At 43.6% G+C, this 21,011-nt stretch overlaps 1 protein-coding gene and 1 pseudogene across 1 annotated transcript in view; both read right to left on the reverse strand.

The window, feature by feature from the left end:
- DCHS2 (dachsous cadherin-related 2) overlaps nucleotides 1–21,011 on the reverse strand; it is a 208,030-nt gene that overhangs the window by 124,101 nt on the left and 62,918 nt on the right. The window lies entirely within an intron of this gene.
- Nucleotides 5,998–6,552, reverse strand: LOC118657601 (annotated as a pseudogene).

Here is a 21,011-nt window from a genome sequence, read left to right on the forward strand (position 1 = left end):
TTTTTATTGTACACTGGGTATTGTGTGTGACACACTGTAAAGACCCTGGGTTTTGCTGTCTTCCTTTAAGGAGTTGTCGTTTTAGTTTTTAGGGTGTGGCCCTTACTTGAGGGCATGGTTCTTATTCCTAAGGTGTGACCTTTCGGTGATTTCAAAAGAATATCCAAGTTGTTCAGCGAGGTCTCCCCACATCTGCAATGAAACTCCAGTATCTCTTAGCACTGGATAAACTCTCTCATCCCCACAACAACTGCTTACTGCTACCCCTCACAGTCTTGGCCTGCATATGCACAGCCCAGGCCCAGGCCACAGACCTAGGGTCAGCATCCACACAGATTTTTGGGTCCCCTCTGAGCAAATCCATCTCTTCTAGTGCTCTACCCACCAAGTTTTAGCAGCCCCCAAGATCCAATCACCGCCTCTCAGTTCAGCAATCCCACCGCTTCTCTTGGGCGCCTCCTCCGTTCTCCACAATGAGAGAAGTGCCTGAACCCAAAGGGCAGGGCAAGCAAGGGGTTCATCTCATGTGTCTCTCTTTGCTCAAGAATCTGTCCTACTCTGCCTATCACATAACACCTGAAAACAGTTGTCTCGTATATTCTATCTGGTTTTATAGTTGTTTATGATGGGAGGATTACTCTGTGGCCAGAAGAGCAAATGATAGCCCTTAATGTTCTTCCTGTGCGAGTCAACACCACACAGGAATGTTAATGACTAAATGCCTTGATCTCATTACCTCTCACTGCAAGAAAACTTTCTGGAATCCTGACAAATCTATTACACAGTTTTCTCTCCGAGGGATCATGTGTTATATTTGCTTGTGGCAAGTGAATCTCTTCTGACTTGCAGCACAGATCCCATCTTCCTTTCTTCTTTGGCGATTGTGTTGGGTGACATTACCAATTTCCCGACTGCACATGACTGCATACCCGTAAGTTTCTTCTGACAAATTTTGGAGCTAGGATCTGAGTGTCTGTCTTGGAAAGGAAGCAGTCAGCATCAGGTTCCAATCTTCCCCTCTTCTGGGATCTGCATCTGTCACCAGGGAAGAAAGATGCCAGCTCCCCTAATCCTTTTCCTCATGAGCACAGCTGGATACCAAACACACCGGAAACATGGAGGTGCCCATGCACCCAAGGTCCTCGGCAGTCCTGACACTGCCCCCCACATACTGGGGTCTGCCATGAGTCAGGGAATATGTAATCCCAGAAGTCCCCGTTATGACAATGTGACAGAGGACAGGGTACACACTCAAAGGCCCAAATTCTGGGCCCGCGTGGTCTTTCGCTTGGAGTTGAGGGCTCTGTTTCCCCTTCCCCATCCATCTCCATCAGGCGAGCTTGCTCATTTATTACAGATCTGACTTTAAGAGGCTGAGTCATATCTACTTAATTTCTGGTTCAACAACTGTTCCTATCTGATCTCTGTTAGTTCGCTGCAAAGAGGCTACTCTGTTTTCTTTCTGTTTTTTGTCAACCCCAATCTACTTCACCAAGAGCAAACACTCAGAGGCTTTGCAGGTGTGCGGTGGAGCAGAGGTTATGTGGTAACTCAACAACAAATGACTCCAGCACAGACTCATCCAAGCAGGCACTCCACACCGAATGTCCGTAGGAAATCTTTCTCTCTTTCTTGTTGACAAGTAGTTAGGACAGTGGTTCTCAACCTTCCTAACGCCGCGACCCTTTAATACAGTTCCTCATGTTGTGGTGACTCCCAACCATAAAATTATTTTCGTTACTGCTTCATAACTATAATTTTGCTACTGTTATGAATCATAATGTAAATATCTGATGTACAGGATGTATTTTCATTGTTACAAATTGAACATCATTAAAGCATAGTGATTAATCACAAAAACAATATGTAATTATATGTGTGTTTTCCGATGGTCTTAGGCGACCCCTGTGAAAGGGTCGTTCGACCCCCAAAGGGGTCGCGACCCACAGGTTGAGAACCGCTGAGCTAGGAACTTAAAGGACCTAGGGATGCTCTGCCCTCCCACATGCTTTAGAGCATGTCATGAGATCCACCACAGGAAAAGTCCTGGTAGCTTGCCATCAGAGGCTAAGAACACACACTCTGAGAATCCCTGGCTAGGTCACTGAGATCCTCCACACAAACTTGAGTCTCTCTCCCCCTGGTCTTTTGTACAGTGCTCCCTTTCTCCAGGACCTGGAAGAAAGCTGCAGTACCAGTGCTCGCAAAGCCGGCTTCATTGCAAGCTCCATCGTAGCAGTCCCAAGGGGAACCACTTTCCAGTGGTGGGACTGGGCAAAAACCTGTCTCTACGCATTCCCATGACTACATCCTGCCTTTTCTCCTCGTGCCTGACCGCTTCGCTCCCCCATCTCCTTCCAAAGCCAGAGTTTCTGAACCGGAGCCCTGCTGTTGCGCCTCCCACCCACGCCAGTCCATCCCTCACCCTCAGCCCACCCGTGTCATGGACAGCCCTTCAGATTCAGCTCAACAGTATTTTTCATCTCCATATGTAATTGATATGGAATTAGCCGTGGGATGCAAGTTAAAAAATGAGAAAGTTAAACTAGTATCACCTTAGGATGAACTTCTCCAATACCTAGATTCCACGTATTTGTGGTAAAAATGCAAATTTAAAACACTTCTTTCATGTGTGAAATACATTCAGCTAGATCATTTTCAAATCACAATAATCTCATTTGCTGCCCATTGATTACTTCAATTTCAGTATTATGATGGTGTCTGAGCTACATTTAGTGAACAAATTTAATTAAGCCTCGCACTAAAACTCTACCTAAGAATATTAATAGTTCTTGAGGAAAAACTTTCGTAGGAGACCAATCTATAATTCATATACATTGTGCAGAGAAAATAAAATATACTGCCCTTTGCTAATAACATATTTCTTTTTTCGCATCTATTTTAAGATTTATTATAAAGTTACAGTAAATCAAGATAGTATACTACTAGTGAAGAGAAAAACACATATATCAAAAAATAAAGAGTCCCAAAATAGACCTACACAAGGGTGCAAAGGCAGCTCAGTGGAGAAAGGAGTCTTCAACAAAAGAAATTGAACGATTAGACCCATATGAAAATGTATGAAACTCACAGCTTATAAAACAGAATCATAGAAATAAGTGAAAATTTTAAACTCTCAAACTTTAAAACATTAAAGAAAAGCCCTATGATCTGGGGGTAGGCTGACGTCTGACACCAAAATAACAATCCATAATAGAAAAAAATGGTAAGTAGCACTTCATCAAATTTAAAAACTTTGGCTCTACAAAAGACACTCTTAAGAGAATGAAAAGACAAGCTAAATTGGGGGAAATATTTACAAATCCGTATCTGACAAAGGCATTGCATCCAGCATATATAACAAATTGTCAACACTCAAAAGTGAGAAAATGATCCAATTTAAAAATGGGCAAAAGAGTTGAGTAGACATTTTTTTAACAGAGGGTATGTGGAGGGCAATTGGGCACACAAAAATACGCTCAACATCATTCACCATTAAAGAAATGCTAATTAAAACCACACACCTATCAGAATGGCTAAAATAAAAAATATCCACAGTACCAAATAGCAGCGAGGAAACAGAGAAACTGAATATCTCATAGTGAAACATAGAAGATGCAGCCACTCTGGAAGTTTGGTAGCTTTTTATGAAGTTAAATATAACCTTTACCATATGACTGAGCAAAAATCTCACTCCTAGGTAGATATCCTAGATGACAAGCTAAGTTCACATAAAACCCTACACACATAAATGTTTGTCGTTCTTTCAAAATTGCCCCAAACTGGAAACCCAAATATCCTTCAACAGGTGAATATAAAAAGCAGCACTGTGAAAAGAATGAAGCTCAAAAGACATCTCACTGGGAGAAGCCAGTCTCCAGATGTTATATCCTTTATGATTCTATGTATTTGACATTTTGGAAAAGGTAAATCTATAGGAAGAGGTCAGTGCTTGCCAGAGGCTGGGGTGGGGTGAATGTTTGACTAAAAAGGGGCAGCAAAGGGGGATTTTGGGGGCGATGGAACTGCGATGTCCTGACTGTGGAGGTGGTTAGGCAAATGTGCTAAAACACACAGAACTATACATACAAAAAAAGGCAATTTTATGGTATGCTAATTTAAAATTTTTAAAAGTGAAAACAAAATTCAAATAAATTTCTCTTTAAAAACACTTTAGAAGAAATTTTCCAACGAGGTTTCTTCCAGAAAGGCTGCTTTGGGAGGGCTCTTCCACCCCAGCCCTGGTGTTTGTGGGTCTGTTTGTTCAACTGTAAAACGAGATCAGTCTAGCAAGAGCAGTTTTCCTTCTCCCCCCAGCCTAAAGTTGAACCCCCGGGCACGCCCTTTGTGGAGGCGAGAGTGGGTAGTTTCAGAGAGAAGGGGCATTTGGTTGGCACTGGGTTCTTGACCCACAGAGCAGTTGTGCTTTTGTCTGTCTCATATATTGTTTGCCTGGAAACCTCTATATCAGAATAGCTGGTCTTGAGCCAGTTCCTCAGGCCCCTGGGGTATTTGAGCAATGCTGGATGTCAGGGCCTACTGGTGGGGCCCACTCATTGGTCCCTTTGGCATATGCCCCTGTGGGCCCCAGTGGGTGAGCCAGACCAGGGCACTGGCTCTCATGGCCAGTGATCTAAATGAGGCCTTTTGGGGGGAAGCTGGCAGTGTGCTCCTTGCTTTGAGACCCCCAGGTGACACATGGATTAAACACCAGGGGGACTCTGAAAAGGTTTCTTTTGGAAGAACGCTTTGTAAACATAAAAAGAAATGCACGATGTGGAAATGCCATTAGGAGGATGACCGTGCTGATTTGGACCAGCAGAGCCACAGCATCATTCATGGTGAGAACTTCCGGTTACTCGAAGCAGTTCTAGGCACCGTGCTAAGGAACTACTGAATCTTCATGACAGCCCTGTGGTAAAAGGGCGGTCATTGCTTGAAGGAAACAGGCTCCAAGATGTCCAAAATCACATGGGAGAAGGTGACAAGGCTAGGTTTGGGTCTGCAGCTCCAGCCTTCTGAGCCAAGGCCTGTGAGAGGAACCTCTGAGGCCTGATGTCAGGCCTTATCTCCACAGGTGCCCCAGAGAAAACTAATGCCACCTTTCAGCAAAGGCTAGTGGGGGTTGCCAAGGGCACTTTCAGATCCTACCGTGTACAACAGCACTTAAAAAAAAAAGTTTAAAAAAATGTTATACGGTAGAATGTTTTTTTGAAAATTACCTATGCATAAATCCAATCCAGAAAACCAGAGCTGGGCCCTGTGGTTGAAGGTGGGAGCAGCACTGGCCCAGAACCCTAGGGTTCCCAGAGCACCTTGGACAGTCACTTATCCAGTAGGTGGGCACTTACTGTTAAGCAAGGAGGTGCCACGGTGCTTAAGGCTCTTGGGTTTGAAAGAACGAGTGGAATTGTGGCACTCAGGCCTGGGTTAGTTGGTCTGGGCAGTGGTCGGTAAACTGTGGCTCGCGAGCCACCTGCGGCTCTTTGGCCCCTCGAGTGTGGCTCTTCCACAAAATACCGACTTCTGTGCATGGGCCACGAAGTTTCAATCGCACTGTACATGCGCGCCCGCACGTGGTATTTTGTGGAAGAGCCACACTCGAGGGGCCAAAGAGCCGCATGTGGCTCGCGAGCCACATTTTGCCGACCACTGGTCTGGGGGAAGGCTGCGGGATTCCAGTATGGCTTTGGGTGGTGGTCCATTTGACTCAGGCACCACCTGCCTTACTTACTCTCCCCTCTGGCCAGTAGCCATGACCTGTCACTCACAGGGTGGGAAACTTATCTTCACCATTTTACACTTTGTGAGCTTAATCTTAAAAGAGAAGAATTACAAGTTAAAAACTACCGCACTCTTCCTTTTTTATTGCTCTGATAAAAGGCATCACCTGTTTTTTTCTGTAGCACAAAAGCGGAATGTTTAAGTCCAGGTCTTAGTGTAGGATCAGCGGCAGATCTGCACCTCTGACCCCGATGCAGGGGCTGGTGGCATGGCTTACAGGGGAATCATTAAACAAATCTCCTTCCCGTAGATGTCAGGGATCATTCCCACAGGGGAGTTGACCATATGCACGGTGTTCTTGCCAAACAGCTGGAACTCTTACTGAATGAGCTGCTCCCAAAATCCCGTTGGGCCGGACGACAGGCCGACACGGCTTGGTCCACATGTGCGCGGCCAGCAGGGACATGGTGTGGTACTTCATGAGGTAGGCGAGGCACAGGGCAGCCTAGCGGCTCACACCGGCTGGCAGCGGAGCAGCGTGCGGCCCTGCTTCATCCCGACATCATGGATGACGTGGTCAGCAATGGGGTCAAAGAAGTCACACAGGTGTGACCTGGGTGTGCCAGCCACAGGCACCTGCACATACAGGATGTCTTCATACAAGGTATTCACCACCTCCCCCGAGACATTGACAACCGAGGTGATGTGGCTGCTGGAGAGCATAAATTTATGTTGGCGGCCACCCCACTGCAGATATGCAGGCTCCTGGTGATCCCTGAGAGGCCGCTGACTGAACTGAACCAGGAAGGAACCTGGAGATGCTGTCATCAGGCCGGTGGGTCAGCGGCCAGGGAGACATACAGGCGGCATCTTTCTGCTAGGCTGTGTCCATGGAAAACCGGTTACCCATCCCACCATCACTCGGGGGCCATAGCAGTCCTGGTCGAAAAGTAGGGTCGGCTCAGCGCGCAGCCCACTCCACTGGCCTCGCCCGTCTCCATGGCAATGCACCGGACTACGCTATGGCAGCCGCCAGCCAAGGGACAATCCTGCCGCGACTCGCCGCCGCCTTCTGGCACCACACGCTCATAACGCATTTCTTTAAACCAGTCTGAAGTTAAAAAGAAAAGACTTAAAAGTTATAAGGGTAATTCCTAGAGCTTATTAAACACACACAGAGCTAACTGTGAATCACGAAGCACTCTTTTTCCAAATGAATTCTGTCTTGTCAACATCGGAAATGAAGAGAAACAACAGCAAGCCTCTAAGGAAACATCTCTCTGAGGACAGCGTGCAAGTCAGATTTCTCACCTCCTCTGGGGCAGAACCAGCCTCCGCCCCCAGACACGTGGGCCTCCCCGGAGCTGGGCCTCTGAGGTGGCTCCTTCTCAGTCTGGCTGCTTCTCTCAATGTCCTGCCATCCTGCCTGAGGCCTTCACCTGCCCGGTCTCCTGCTGCACTGAGGTCTGGAATCCCAGAAAGAAATCCCAAAAGTAGGAGACGCTCCCGTGGAGCAGAAGGAAATCACTTTGGACCCAGACTCAATCTCTACGGGTCTCTCACTAAGAAAATCTCCCTCTTCCATAATTTGTGCAAAGTTAAAGTCTCGTGCACACTTGATAGGCAGTAGGTTATCCAGTGAACATACTACTTCAGCAAACGAGTGCTTCTTTTAAAACAGTCAAACACACCTTTGTAGGCCAAAACATGAAAGATCATTTCAGTAATCCTTTCTCCTGAGTCTTGAATGCATTCTTCATAAGACAAACCAAGTTTCCTTGAATAAGAATAGTGTGCGGTATATAAAAAGTCTTCAGTAAGTGTTAGCTATCAGTATTACAATCTTGTTAAATTACTGAGAGACTTTCTGGAATATGAGATTGAAACTGAACTCTCCGACTGACTGGGTGCACGGTCTTGTTCAGTGCAGCGTCTTATTGGCTTGCTATTGCATCTATGCAAATTGTGGGTGCTCAATAAATGCCTGTTGAAAGGCACCGAGGTAAGGGGGGTGCAGGAAGGGAAATGGGGAAGAAGAAAGGAAGCTAACTAGTACCTACAGATGTGATTTTACACTGCGTGGGAGTTTAGAAGAGAGAAGGTTTATTTTCAGTACAAGTCTATGATTCTAGAAGGATTGTAGAATCATCCGACCACTTCAGCCAAATGGTTCCTAAAATGTGTCCCATCTGTGCACTTTGGCCCAGGACACTTTCCAGTCCTGGAATGTTTCCTCCTTGTTTCCCAACTACTAACGGCCTATCCATTCCTGAAGTTCAGTTTCAATTACACTTGTTCCATGAAATATCTCCTCATCCTTCAAAGAAGAAACAATTGGTTCCTGTTCTTAAATGTCAGAGTTTTGGTGTATAACAGTTGTATCATTTATAACCAGTTTTATTTTCCTAGTTATCTTTTCATAAACTTAATTTTGATCATTGCAAATAAACTGTAAGCACACTTATGGCAGAAACAATACGACACTTTAGATCAGTGGTTCTCAACCTTGGCTGCACATGAGAATCACCTGGGAATCTTTTTAAAATCCTGATGTCTGGGCCTCATCCTCCGGAAATTCTGTTCCTTTGTTACTAATGTGGCCTCACCCCATAACAAAGAAACAGAATTTCCAGAGGATGAGGCCCAGAAATCAGGATTTTAAAAAGATTCCCAGGTGATTCTAATGTGCAGCCAAAGTTGAGAACCATGCTCTAGAATAGATCCTTACCCATTGTACACTCCGTGTAATGTTCCATTTCCCTCTGGTGCGGGATGTCCCCCTGCCCCTTGAGACTGGCAGAGCCCACCTTTCTCCCACCTGCTTTGTGCCCTAGAAAACTGACATGTGCGGATTACATCATGCGGCTGCTTCACCATGTGACTTCTAATGCATCAGGCCAATGGGGAGCCGTGAGGCTGGCAACTTACTTCCCCGAGTTTCCTTCCTGCAGAGACAAGAGCTGGCCAAGACCTCGCTGAAGGTCAGAGCCCCTGCACAGCAGCCCTCTCCACTGGTCCTGTCTGGCTTTTGAGTAACTGGTTCCTCCATTGCAGGGTTTGCCTCTGTTAACTAACCTCAGTGCTGCATTCATTTATAAGGTCTCCTTACCCTGCCCCTGCCCTTACCTTTGTAAATAGAACTTCTATTAAACTGTTTTCAAATTATCATAATTTAAGTGCTCCCTCTGTTTCTTGCTGGGACCATAATGAATACATCTACTTTATTTTCCCTTCTGCCTTAATATTTGAAATTATTTATTTATTTATTTATGTTATATTCTTCCCCTACCAAAAAATAACAGTAAGCTCCATATAAAAGCATTTTGTCTTGTTCAGCACTATTACCTTCAGCTTCTAGAATAGTACCACACAGAGAGGAGGCAGTCAATAAATGATCTGTTGAACACAACATAGATGTAGATAGATGATATAGATATAGATGTAGATGTAGATAGAGATAGAGATAGAGACAGAGATAGAGATATATTCAAATTCAGAGTAACATATCTATATGTTTAAAAGATGATTCCAAAATACTAAGTTGGTTATTAATTAACTTCTCAAGGTTTAGAACAAAGTACTAACTCAGAGCCTAAATGTAGTATTTTTTTCAGCCCAATCAAAAGAAAAAATGCATAACTCTGTACATTATTTTCCTGAAGCTGAGTTTCTAACACTAAGGGGAGCAAAGCAGAAAAATCCCAGAGAATGCAATATAGAATGAAGGCAAAAAGACATCTCCAGACAACCTTTTTTGTTGTTTTTTGGGGGGGGGAGGAGAAACATGATACCTGCGAAAAAAATGAGGCCATAATTCAGGAAGCATCTCTGACATCACTATACACTTATTTCCCTACTCAAAACAAAAATTTATTACCACTGCCTCCCCATTTCCTGCCTAAAGCTATGCTTTTAAAGTATTAAGACATTAATCCTACCGAAATGGTGGATAAGCCTCTTCTTACACAAATACCTAAAATTAATGAAGTATGCAAGATAAAGAAGTGAAGGGAAGACTGGAAGGGAGACCCTGCCCAGCTCTTTCCTAAATGAGACGCTGTGGATTATGGGGCAGCCAAGAATAGATGGACAACAGGGGACAGTCAGAGAGGTCAGAATGTGCACGGCAGCCATGTCACTGGGGAATGCAGCAGCTCAACAGTGGGAGTGCTCCCCAGCCCGACAGCTGCTAACAGGGTGAGGTTGGGTCCACAGTGCCAAAATGAGCTCATATGGGTGTGGCAAAAGGCTTGTCCCCTATAACATGTCCTCCAACAAACTTTAGCAGCTGTTCAACTGCTTAACAAATGGCTATTTTCTTTGGCTAAATACATTATCACTGAACTATCTAGGGAAACCATGAGGGACCTAATGAAGCTATTACTTGCAAAACAACAGATGAGGAAACTAAGCATAAAGATAAAGAGTATTTTCAGAAATTTGGTGGTAATTTGAATGGTATTTCCCATCACTTAAAATTCATTTCTAATCTTCACTCTCAAATACTGATGAAACCTTTCATAATTTGTTTTGACCTATACATGAGTGTAATTGCATATACGTTAGACTGGAGCCTGTGACTCATTTGCAATAGAACTTCCTGACCTCCTTCTTATTTTCAGTATCCTCACGTATCTCAGAGACCAGTTCCCAAGGATTTCCTGCCTCTAGGTGTGTCACTATATTATCACTGAGAGGCATACCGATTCCCAGATCTGCTCTTAAATGGGCTGGTATTTGACAGAATTCCTCTTTGTTCAGAGAAGCAACCAGAAGTTATGAGGTTATTCAATACCTGATTCTGGCACTGAGGGAAAGCCCAGAAAGCCAGTGCTTTTTGCTAAAGATTCTGAAGTAAGTTTGAGCCTGGGCACTGGGGAACTGGAGCATCCGTCTCTCCGGGCGCTGCATGTTAAGGTGGAGCCAGTCAGGAGGTGAGGGAAGCTGGTCAGGGCAATGACTAGCAGGTGGGATTCAGGACAAGGGCAGCTCCTGTCCAGCAGGGCTCTCCTAAAGGCACAGGCACACTCCGAGATCTGGCAAAGGGAATAGACCAGTGATGGCGAACCTTTTGAGCTCGGCGTGTCAGCATTTTGAAAAACCCTAACTTAACTCTGGTGCTGTGTCATATATAGAATTTTTTTTATATTTGCAACCATAGTAAAACAAAGACTTATATTTTTGATATTTATTTTTATATATTTAAATGCCATTTAACAAAGAAAAATCAACCAAAAAAATGAGTTTGCGTGTCACCTCTGACACGCGTGTCATAGGTTCGCCATCACTGGAATAGACAGAGTAGTGGGAAGAAAACAAATTTATTTTAATGATTTTTTTCACTTTTATTATTTAATATTTTATCTTATCTATAGATTTTATTGCATTTTATATCTTACATATTTATTTATATTTCATATATTTTATATTTACATTTATACATACATATATATTCTTGAATATGGCTTAGAAACACATATTGGAGATGATTATTCAATCAAGGGTGCTTGAAGGCTATGCTTAGAAATAAGATGGACACAGGAGAACGAACAGGAAGAGAGCGCTAAGTGAAACTGTCAGGATCATGCAGTGGGGTCTGGGGAGCATCCACAGTACATAAGAGGAGAAGAGACTGCAGAGAGAAGGAGCAGCATGGATCTAAAGAATGGCCTGGAAGGAGGGCCCACAGCAGAAATATGGGAGGATTGTGTCTCTAGGAAGAGGAAGTGCCACTGCCCACTGCCCGGTTGTCTATTTCTGTTGGGGATAAGAGATGCAAAGAAGCCGAGGGGCCTGGCTGAGCTCACAGTCACCGCGGCACCTGGGCATCAGCAGCTGACAGGGCCGGAGAGGCAGTGTTTGCCCAATAGCACTTGTCCTAAGACCTGTGATGCTCTTCCCCACCCAGTGAGGCATGGGTCTTCCTACTGTTTCTTCATTTCTTCCATCTGATCCTCAAAAGTCCTCCTGTCCCTGTCTCTAGAAAGGACTTCTCCGACATCTGAAGACTCCAGAAGCAATTTAATGCTCTGCCCGGGCACATGCTCTCCCATCACACAGTAGCTCCACCCCCTTTCCTGGGCAACCAACTGCTTACACAGAAGGGGAACTGGGGAAATCAAACTTCATACATGTTTCTGAGGATCGCCAATTTTCCCGTGTGCAGCAATATGATTTCTCTCTTGTTGTTTTTTTTAATCTCCAAGCTGGAGGATGAGAAGAGGGAAGTAAGCGTCTGCTCCAGTTCCTCACTGCACCTTTCTTACACAATCTTGGCAAAGGTTCACATTTCCAGTCAACTTCACTCGTTTTATTTCCCAGATGTTTTTATGCTCCAAGGCCAAACAAGCATGAATCGCTCCTTCCCTGTCAGACCCCGACTCCATCTGTCCCTGTCACTTCTCCCCTCCCCATCACAGCCACCCCAGTTGCCTGGATCATGGAGGCGAATTTTATTACAATATTTTCATTATACTATTTACATGAGCACACCCTTGAGAAGGTCAGCCTCTGTTAGAAGCCATACGAATGGGACTCACATGGCTAAAAAACACATGCAGAGCATACTTTGACCTCTTGGGACAGTCTCAAGTGTGTGGCTTGTCAGAGGAATGGGAAGACTCAGAGTCATTCTTTCCCATTTACACTGCATTCTCCAAGGTGTATTGTGAACAAATAAAAAAAAGTGAGCTTGGCTCAAAGCTTCTGCAGTGTGTCACTCCAATTTCCAAGGCTTAGAATCCAACTGAGCTTCTTTGCATCACTAAAATAACAAAACTCATGCTGTGATCTATATGTGTACATTTTAGCCACAATCTATATAATAAAAGCCTAAGCGACAGTATGGCGGGACAACCAGAACGACCAGTCGCTATGATGCACATTGACCAGCAGGGGGCAGATGCTCAATGCAGGAGCTGCCCCCTGGTAGTGTGCTCCCACAGGGGGAGCGCCCCATAGCCAGAAGCCGGGCTCACGGATGGCAAACGCAGCAGCAGTAAGGAGCGAGGGCTCCCGGACTGCGAGAGCCCCAGACTGCAAAAGGGATGTCTGACTGCTGGTAGGTGGACATCCCCTGAGGGCTCCTGGACTGCGAGAGGGCGCAGGCTGGGCTGAAGGACCCTAACCCCACCCCAGTGCATGAATTTCATGCACTGGGCCTCTAGTTATTAAATAATTAAATCTACTGATGCAGTGGTTCTCAACCTTCCTAATGCCGCAACCCTTTAATACAGTTCCTCATGTTGTGGTGACCTCCAATTTCATTGTTACAAATTGAACATAATTAAAGCATAGTGAATAATCACAAAAACAATATGTAATTATATATGTGTTTTCCGATGGTCTTAGGCAACCCCTGTGAAAGGGTCGTTCGACCCCCAAAGGGGTCGTGACCCCACAGGTTGAGAACCACTGTACTAATGCATACTTAAAATTTTGTTATAAAAAAAACAAACCAAATGTACAAACAAAAATTAAATAAAAGCAGACTCATAGAACACAGACCAAAGGTATGGTTGCCAGAGGGGAGGAAAGTGGGTGGATGGGTGGAAAAAGTGAAGGGAGATTTAGTCAGTAATATTATGGTAAGTTTGCACAGTGACAGATGATTGCCAGAATTAGTGGGATAACCAACACTGTAAGATATAAAAATGCCAACTCACTGAATAAAGAAGATGTGGTACATACAGGTGGGGCAAAAGTAAGTTTACAGTTATTAGTATGCATGACAGTTTATTCTTGTACTATTATTTATTAATTATTGTCCATGTGAACAACTGTAAACCTACTTTTAGCCCACCCTGCATATACAATGGAATATTACTTGGCCATAAAAAATGAAATCTTTTTTTTTGTTTTGTTTTGTTGTTTTTTTAATTTTTTATTTATTTTTTTTAATTAAATCTTTATTGTTCAGATTATTACATTTGTTCCTCTTTCCCCCCCCCCCCATAACTCCCCTCCTCCCAGTTCCCGCCCCACCCTCCGCCCTCACTCCCCACCCACTGTCCTCATCCATAGGTGCACGATTTTTGTCCAGTCTCTTCCCGCATCTCCCACACCCCTTTCCCCCCCAAGAATAGTCAGTCCATTCCCTTTCTATGTCCCTGATTCTATTATAATCACCAGTTCATTCTGTTCATCAGATTATTTATTCACTTGATTCTTAGATTCACTTGTTGATAGATGCATATTTGTTGTTCATAATTTGTATCTTTACCTTTTTCTTCCTCTTCCTCTTCTTAAAGGATACCTTTCAGCATTTCATATAATCCTGGTTTGGTGGTGATGAACTCCTTTAGCTTTTCCTTATCTGTGAAGCTCTTTATCTGACCTTCAATTCTGAATGATAGCTTTGCTGGATAAAGTAATCTTGGTTGTAGGTTCTTGGTATTCATCACTTTGAATATTTCTTGCCACTCCCTTCTGGCCTGCAAAGTTTCTGTTGAGAAATCAGCTGACAGTCGTATGGGTATTCCCTTGTAGGTAACTGAGTTTCTGTCTCTTGCTGTTTTTAAGATTCTCTCTTTATCTTTTGCTCTTGGCATTTTAATTATGATGTGTCTTGGCTCTTTGGATTCCTTTTGTTTGGGGTTCTCCACGCTTCTTGGACCTGTAAGTCCATTTCTTTCACCAGGTGGGGAAAGTTTTCTGTCATTATTTCTTCAAATAGGTTTTCAATATCTTGCTCTCTCTCATCTTCTGGCACCCCTATAATTCTGATGTTGGTACGCTTGAAGCTGTCCCAGAGGCTCCTTACACTATCCTCGCATTTTTGGATTGTTTTTTCATTTTGCTTTTCCGGTTGGGTGTTTTTTGCTTCCTCGCATTTCAAATCATTGACTTGATTCTTGCGCTCCTCTGGTCTGCTGTCGGGAGTCTGTATAATATTCGTTATTTCAGTCCGTGTATGCTTAATTTCTAGTTGGTTCCCCAATATAACATCGAGGGTCTCATTAGTTTTCTTGTAGATCTCATTAAGTTTATCGGCGGCTTCTAAACAGTTCTTGAGAGACCTTAAAATTGTGGTTCTGAACTCTATATCTTCCATTGACAATTTTGTCCTGTTTCTTTGTCTCCGCATTTTGTTATGCTTCCTTGGTGCACCCCCTAGTGGTCTTTGTGCGCAGTCTTGTAGTTAAGCCTTGATTGTTGTAGCTAATACCAGGGAGGGTTTGACCTCCAGGCCAAGTGGCTATGAGAATCAGCTGTGTCAGCAGTGAGAGAACTTCTGTCCTCTAGGGAGGTGCTAATCTAGCCTTTGCCTGAGGCTATCCGGCAAATGCCTCTGTGCAGGGCTTGGGCAGGGCGGGCCGCACAGGATCAACAGGGTGGGCCGGAGAGAGCAGTTATGGCGGCTCTCAGTCCTGTCCCCAGGGGCTCTGCCTCTCTGAGTCCCAGCACCGGCTGCAAAGCTCGGAGAGAAAGCTGCACTCGCTCTGACAGAAGCCAGACAGTCCCGCTTTTCCCGTTTGAGTCTGGGTCCCTAAAGACTCGCCTGTATCTGGAGCTCAGAGTCTGCGACTCCCTCCCGATTGAAAACGCCAACCGCGCCCTCTGCCGCCAGCCCGCTCCGCGCACTCCGCACCTCAGAATTTGACTTCAGCACTGCGCCTCCTCTGAGTGTCCATATGCGTTTCTCTTTCCTCCTAGTTGTAGGACTTCCACTCAAGCCAGCGTTCCTGTGGTTCTGGGTGATGTCCGTTCCGGTTTTTAGTTTCACTTTCGAAGTAGTTGTTCAAGGCAGCAAACTCTGGCGTTAACCTATGCCGCCATCTTGGTTCTCCCAAGCCTCCTTCCATAAAAAATGAAATCTTACCATTTTTGACAACATGGGTGGACCTAGAGGGTATTATGCTAAGTGAAATAAGTCAGAGAGCAATAAATATCATATGATTTTACTTATATGTGGAATCTAAAGAACTAAATAAATGAACGAACAAAAGTGAAACAGACTCATAGATACAGAGAACAAACTGAGGGTTGCCAGAGGGGAGGCTGCATGAAAAAGGTGAAGGAATTAAAAAGTACAAATTGGCAGTTACAAAGAAGTCATGGGGATGTAAAGTACAGCATAGGGAATATATTAATATTGTAATAACTATGTATGGTCCCAGGTGGGTACTAGAATTATCAGGGAAAACACTTCATAAAATATATAAACGTCTAACCACTATGCTGTACACCTGAAACTAATATAAAATCATATTAAATGTCAATTGTAATTGAAAAAAATGACAAATCACTATAATATTGTATACCATACTATAAATAAATAGATAAATACATAAATAAATGTTGTTATGTGCCTCTGCACATTTTTCTTAAACTTTAAAATGCGTGCAAATCACCTGGGATCTTAATAAAATTCAGACTCTGGTTCAAGAAATCTGGGTGGGCCTGGAGATGCTGTTTCCAACAAGTCCCAATGCTGCCGCTCCTGGGTCCCCACTTTGGGCAGCAGAGGCTTACAGCGTCCTACCTTATCTTCCTCAAGTTTGCGGGCATTTAAAAAGCATATTCAACTCATTTTTTATGAATTGTTGTACTTAAGATGCACAGATTGAGAGCTTAACAAAGACTTGTTGAAATATGACTTAATATATGTGTAGATGGCATCCAGCTATAAAATATGTCCCTTACAGAGAATAGCAGATGTAGATCAAACAGCAGGTAAATGCAAGAAGCTTTGAGAAGCAACAAATTCAAGAAGAAGAAAGAGTTAAATGGGATCCCAACTAGAATTCCGGGCAGAAGTAGAAGTAAGTCACTGAGTTGAGTGTAAACAATAGTAAAACTGAACCCAGAAAAGAACTTCTTAACATACCAAGCAAATGTATCTAGTATCTGGAAAAAAGAAAAGAAAAGAAAAGAAAAGAAAAGAAAAGAAAAAAAAAAAGCTTCACTTGTCTTTATGCAATGATTATAAGGAGCTTGAGAAAACATAGGCCGAAGAAAAATGGAAATTTACAGTGGATAGAAAGAAAAACCATACATACAAGAAACGGGAAAATGAAGATGAAAGCCAGCTGCAGATCTAAACAACCCAAACGAATTTTCTTGTGAGAAAATGAATCATGCAAACACTAAATTGAATTACTAAATCAAACTAGAATGTTTTGGATTTCAGGATAAACAGCACAAATGCACACTGTGAAGAAATCTCTGAACACTGACTCTCGGGTTTTAAAAGCTGCAACTTGTCTGAAACCTTCCCGGCTCTGTCAATTCATTAGGCCTCTGTATCTAAGCCTCTACCTCGCATCAGATGTCTGGCTGAAAACGGGAAGGTAATCTTCATTCAAGGCCCATCCTAGTTAAGATTCAGGACTGCGTTATCTGCAAATACCGCCACTCCTCTACGGAGTAATGAATGGTCGTTGGAGGACTCCGGCCGGAGGACCTCTTCCTCTCCCCATGACGCTGACATCTACAATAAGTCCAGAATCCAGAGATAACCATGGAACTCAATAATTCACTTTTGGCAGTTCTATTTATTTTTTAATTAACATCTTTTCCAAGCGAGAGACGAGAGCACACTGCAGAAAGCAGATCCCTGATAAGCATACCTCGACAGCTGCAGATGCATAGGGGGGCCAGACTGAGGGATCAAGGCCACGTAACAGGTGACGGCAATTATTCACTCTGGCTATGCAACAGGGCCTCGTAGGTTCTATCCCTTCAATAAAGAGATTTACTGTCAAAGTCATCTCAAAGTCACAGCTGAATGAAAGAGCAAAGTACTTTAGCCTGGCCTGGATGGCTCAGTGGTTGAACATCAACCTATGTACCAGGAGGTCACTGTTTGATTCCCGGTCAGGGCACATGCCCGGGTTGCAGGCTCAATCCCCAGTGTGGGGCATGCAGGAGGCAGCAGATCAATGATTCTCTCTCATCATTGATGTGTCTGTCTCTCTCTCTCCCTTCCTCTCTGAAAACAATACAAAATAATTTTTTTAAAAAAAAACAGCAATTGCTTTACAAAAGCTCAGCACCATCAGAGGGAAAAGTAGTCTGTGTACGTCCATGTCATACAAACACTTGGAAATAGCAGGCCTGGCTATCCCCAGTTCCTCAGTCTAAGCGTCTTTTAGAGGATTGTTCTCTGTTCAAAAGCCCCAAACTAAGTAAAAGCCATGCTTCTTTGAGATAGGATAATTGAATTGGCCAGGATGGCTTGCTTTCCCAAACTTTGCTGAAGACCATATAGAATCACTGCGCTACTTAGAAGCCAAATACCAATTAGCAGGGCCCCTAAAGCATTAAAACTGGAGCTCTGAAACTGACATGCTATTTAGTTAATTTGGAGAATTTAGCATTTGAACCCTTAGCAGGAACTGAATTTCCATCCCACTAGATCTCTGCATCGCATAATATAAAGTGCATTTCTGGTTCATCAGGCTCCACTTAACTAAGGCAAAACACATAGCTGTGAGGTAACTCCCAAAGCCACAGTGCTTAAATGAACCATGACCAATTTTTAAACAGGGCGTTTAAAAAGTAATACTGTCATCAGCTTTGCAGTCCGGACACCACAGGCCCCTCGCACCCCAGCCAAGTGTGTCTAATTGCTTCTCTGCTGGGCCCACCCGCACTCTGGGAGCCATTCTGGCCCTAGGCAAAAAACAAGGAAGAGTTCAGTATCACACTCCAGTATTACACTCCACATCACACCCCAGTTTACTGCCGAAACATTCTGTAACTGTTACCCTCCTGCTCCCTAGGGTTGGGATACCGTGGGGCCAGGCAGGGGCATCCCTGGCCCTTTCTTTGATCCCCTGCCCTGGTTTTCAGTTTCCTTCCTCAGTTGGCCTCTTGGCCTCTGTTTTTCCTAAGGATTAATGTACAGGTTGCCTAGACCAGAATTATACAGCAGACCCTTCCTGGGGCCTCAGCCCTGTCCCCTGCCTCAACCTCAGCCCCTACTTGGCTCTCCTGTTGTCACCTAAGCTCTCATATGACAAATGAGAGACAGAAAGTTCTATTATATCATATCTCATCTAAATAATCACTGATATATCTCACTGCAATTTTAATTATTTCTTAGTGGCAGATAATAAAAAGTAGTAATGAATGGCTAACGAAGAAAAGTTACCCTTAATGACAGTGATATTAATGTGTTATGTCTGTTGAGTCAACTCTGGCCCCTGGCGACCCTGTGAATGAGGGATGTCCACAGTGCCCTGTCCTCACCAGCCCTGCTCAGTGCCTGCAGACTCGTGCCTATGGCTTCTCTCATGGAGTCAACATATCTCCTATTTGGTCTTCTTTTCCTGCTGCTTCTATTTTTCCCAGCATTATTGTCTTTTCCAAAGAGCCCTGCCATCTCATTATACTAACATAGATCCTTTAAAAATCACCATTTTCACATTTTTCATTCTTTAGATCAAGAAGCATTTCATTCATCAGTGCTAACACATGATAATGTAAGGAAACATCACATATGGCTTCTCATAAGACCTGTGTAAGAAGAACCTAATACAAAGTGTTATCTCTAACACTTTCCTGTGTGACACTAAAGGGTTATCGTTTAATGTTCTGAGTCTGACTTATGCAGACAGCTCTCCTATTTGCCAGCATGTTGTTGGGCATGGGATGCAAGTGCCTAGGAGGCCATTCTCTGTGAGCAGAATTGCCGCTGTGGGGTGAACACAAGATAGTACACAGGAGAGCTGTAATGACTGTTCATTATATTTTGGCTGCTCAACATCAAACCCCCCTTACTCCCTGTGAAAGTCTTCAGTGTGTGGGTTTTGATGGGAAGTCAAGTCTTACTTCTCACTGCAACAGCCAAAGCAGAACACATGCTCCCTGTCCTCGCCCTTGGCAGATGGAGCATGCACGGTGTCTGAGGCTTGGCCAAAGGGAAGTTTCTACAAGACAACTTAAATTGATGAGCAAGGGAGACGATGACAAGGGGCAGTTGAGTACTCAGCCTTAGCAGTGGCACCCAGCAGCCTCAGAGTTATCAAACCAATTCTGCAACATGACCCAGCTCCCTGGGTTTCTGACCATACTCCTAGTTTCCTAGATATTAGTTCAATTTTTAAAGCTGCCCAATTTCCTCCCAAGAATTTTTTTTCTACATAAGTTAGCCAGGGTCTGTTACCATAGAACTTCAAAACTTCTTTTCTATAATCAATGTCTTGTGTGTATAATAAAAAGTATTATACAGTAGAGAGCAGCCAAGACTCCAGAATAGGACTTCCTGGTTTTGTCCCTAGGTCTGCTTCCTACTAGCTGTGTGATCTTCAGCAAATCACTTCACACCTTGTGCCTCAGTTTCTCCATCTGCAAAATAAGGATCGTAATAGTAGCCAACCTCATGGTGGTGTCTTGTCAATGGATTCCATAAAGTGTCTATCAGAGTAAGCTAAGGTTCAGCTGTGATTATGATAATGAGATGATAATGATTATGATAATGAGATGACAATGAGATGGCAGTTACAGTGATCAAAGAAGCCATGATCTTTAGCACTGTGGAATCTAATTGAAGAGGCAAGAGGCATACATATTCAATAATTCATATGTAGGAAAGGATGACAGAGAATGCATGTGTGGACACAAATGTGGATCTAAACGCTGTTATCACTGTCAGTTTATGAAATGTTCTTTCTTAAACCAGCCACATTTAGGCCACAGAAATATTAGACCATACCAGAAGGTCATGAAAAGATTTCAAGGTTCACCCAAGAAATTATAATAGGTTAAGATTCAATGAGAAAATGAGCAAAGGACATTTGTTTCAAGCCTGAACAATGTCAGAAATCCAGAAGCACTCCCAGCAAATTCTGTTTCAGTGTCCCCTAGGGGCTCCATTCAGATACATGGAATCCCACACAGAATAAAATTAAGATATGACCTCATAGGAATCTTTCTGATGAAACATAAGAACTAATCCTCAGGCTGAGGGGTTAACTTTAGCCCCCCAAATGTCTCTTCTGTGGAGGAGGGGATGCTATAGAATTCTTTCGACCTATTCTTACAGCCAACATCTGAATTATGTGTCCTTTAAAATCTGTAGCATCTATCAATAGTCTACAAAAATTCATACATCCTTGCATCATCTAAAACAACTTTTTAAGGATCCAATTTCAGCAGCATCTAATATAACTGCTTTTGGAGGACTCAATTTCATTTTTTCCCTATAAATTTCCAATTATCCCAGCACCATTTATTGAAAAAGACCATCTTGCCCTGTGGCTCTGTGGTGCCACTTTCTGAAATAAATCAAATGTCTATATGCACGAGTCTGTTCCTGGGCTCTCTTCTCTTTTCATTGATTG

This window comes from Myotis myotis, unplaced genomic scaffold (genome assembly GCF_014108235.1).
Source record: "Myotis myotis isolate mMyoMyo1 unplaced genomic scaffold, mMyoMyo1.p scaffold_m19_p_6, whole genome shotgun sequence".
Classification (NCBI taxonomy): Eukaryota; Metazoa; Chordata; class Mammalia; order Chiroptera; family Vespertilionidae; genus Myotis; species Myotis myotis.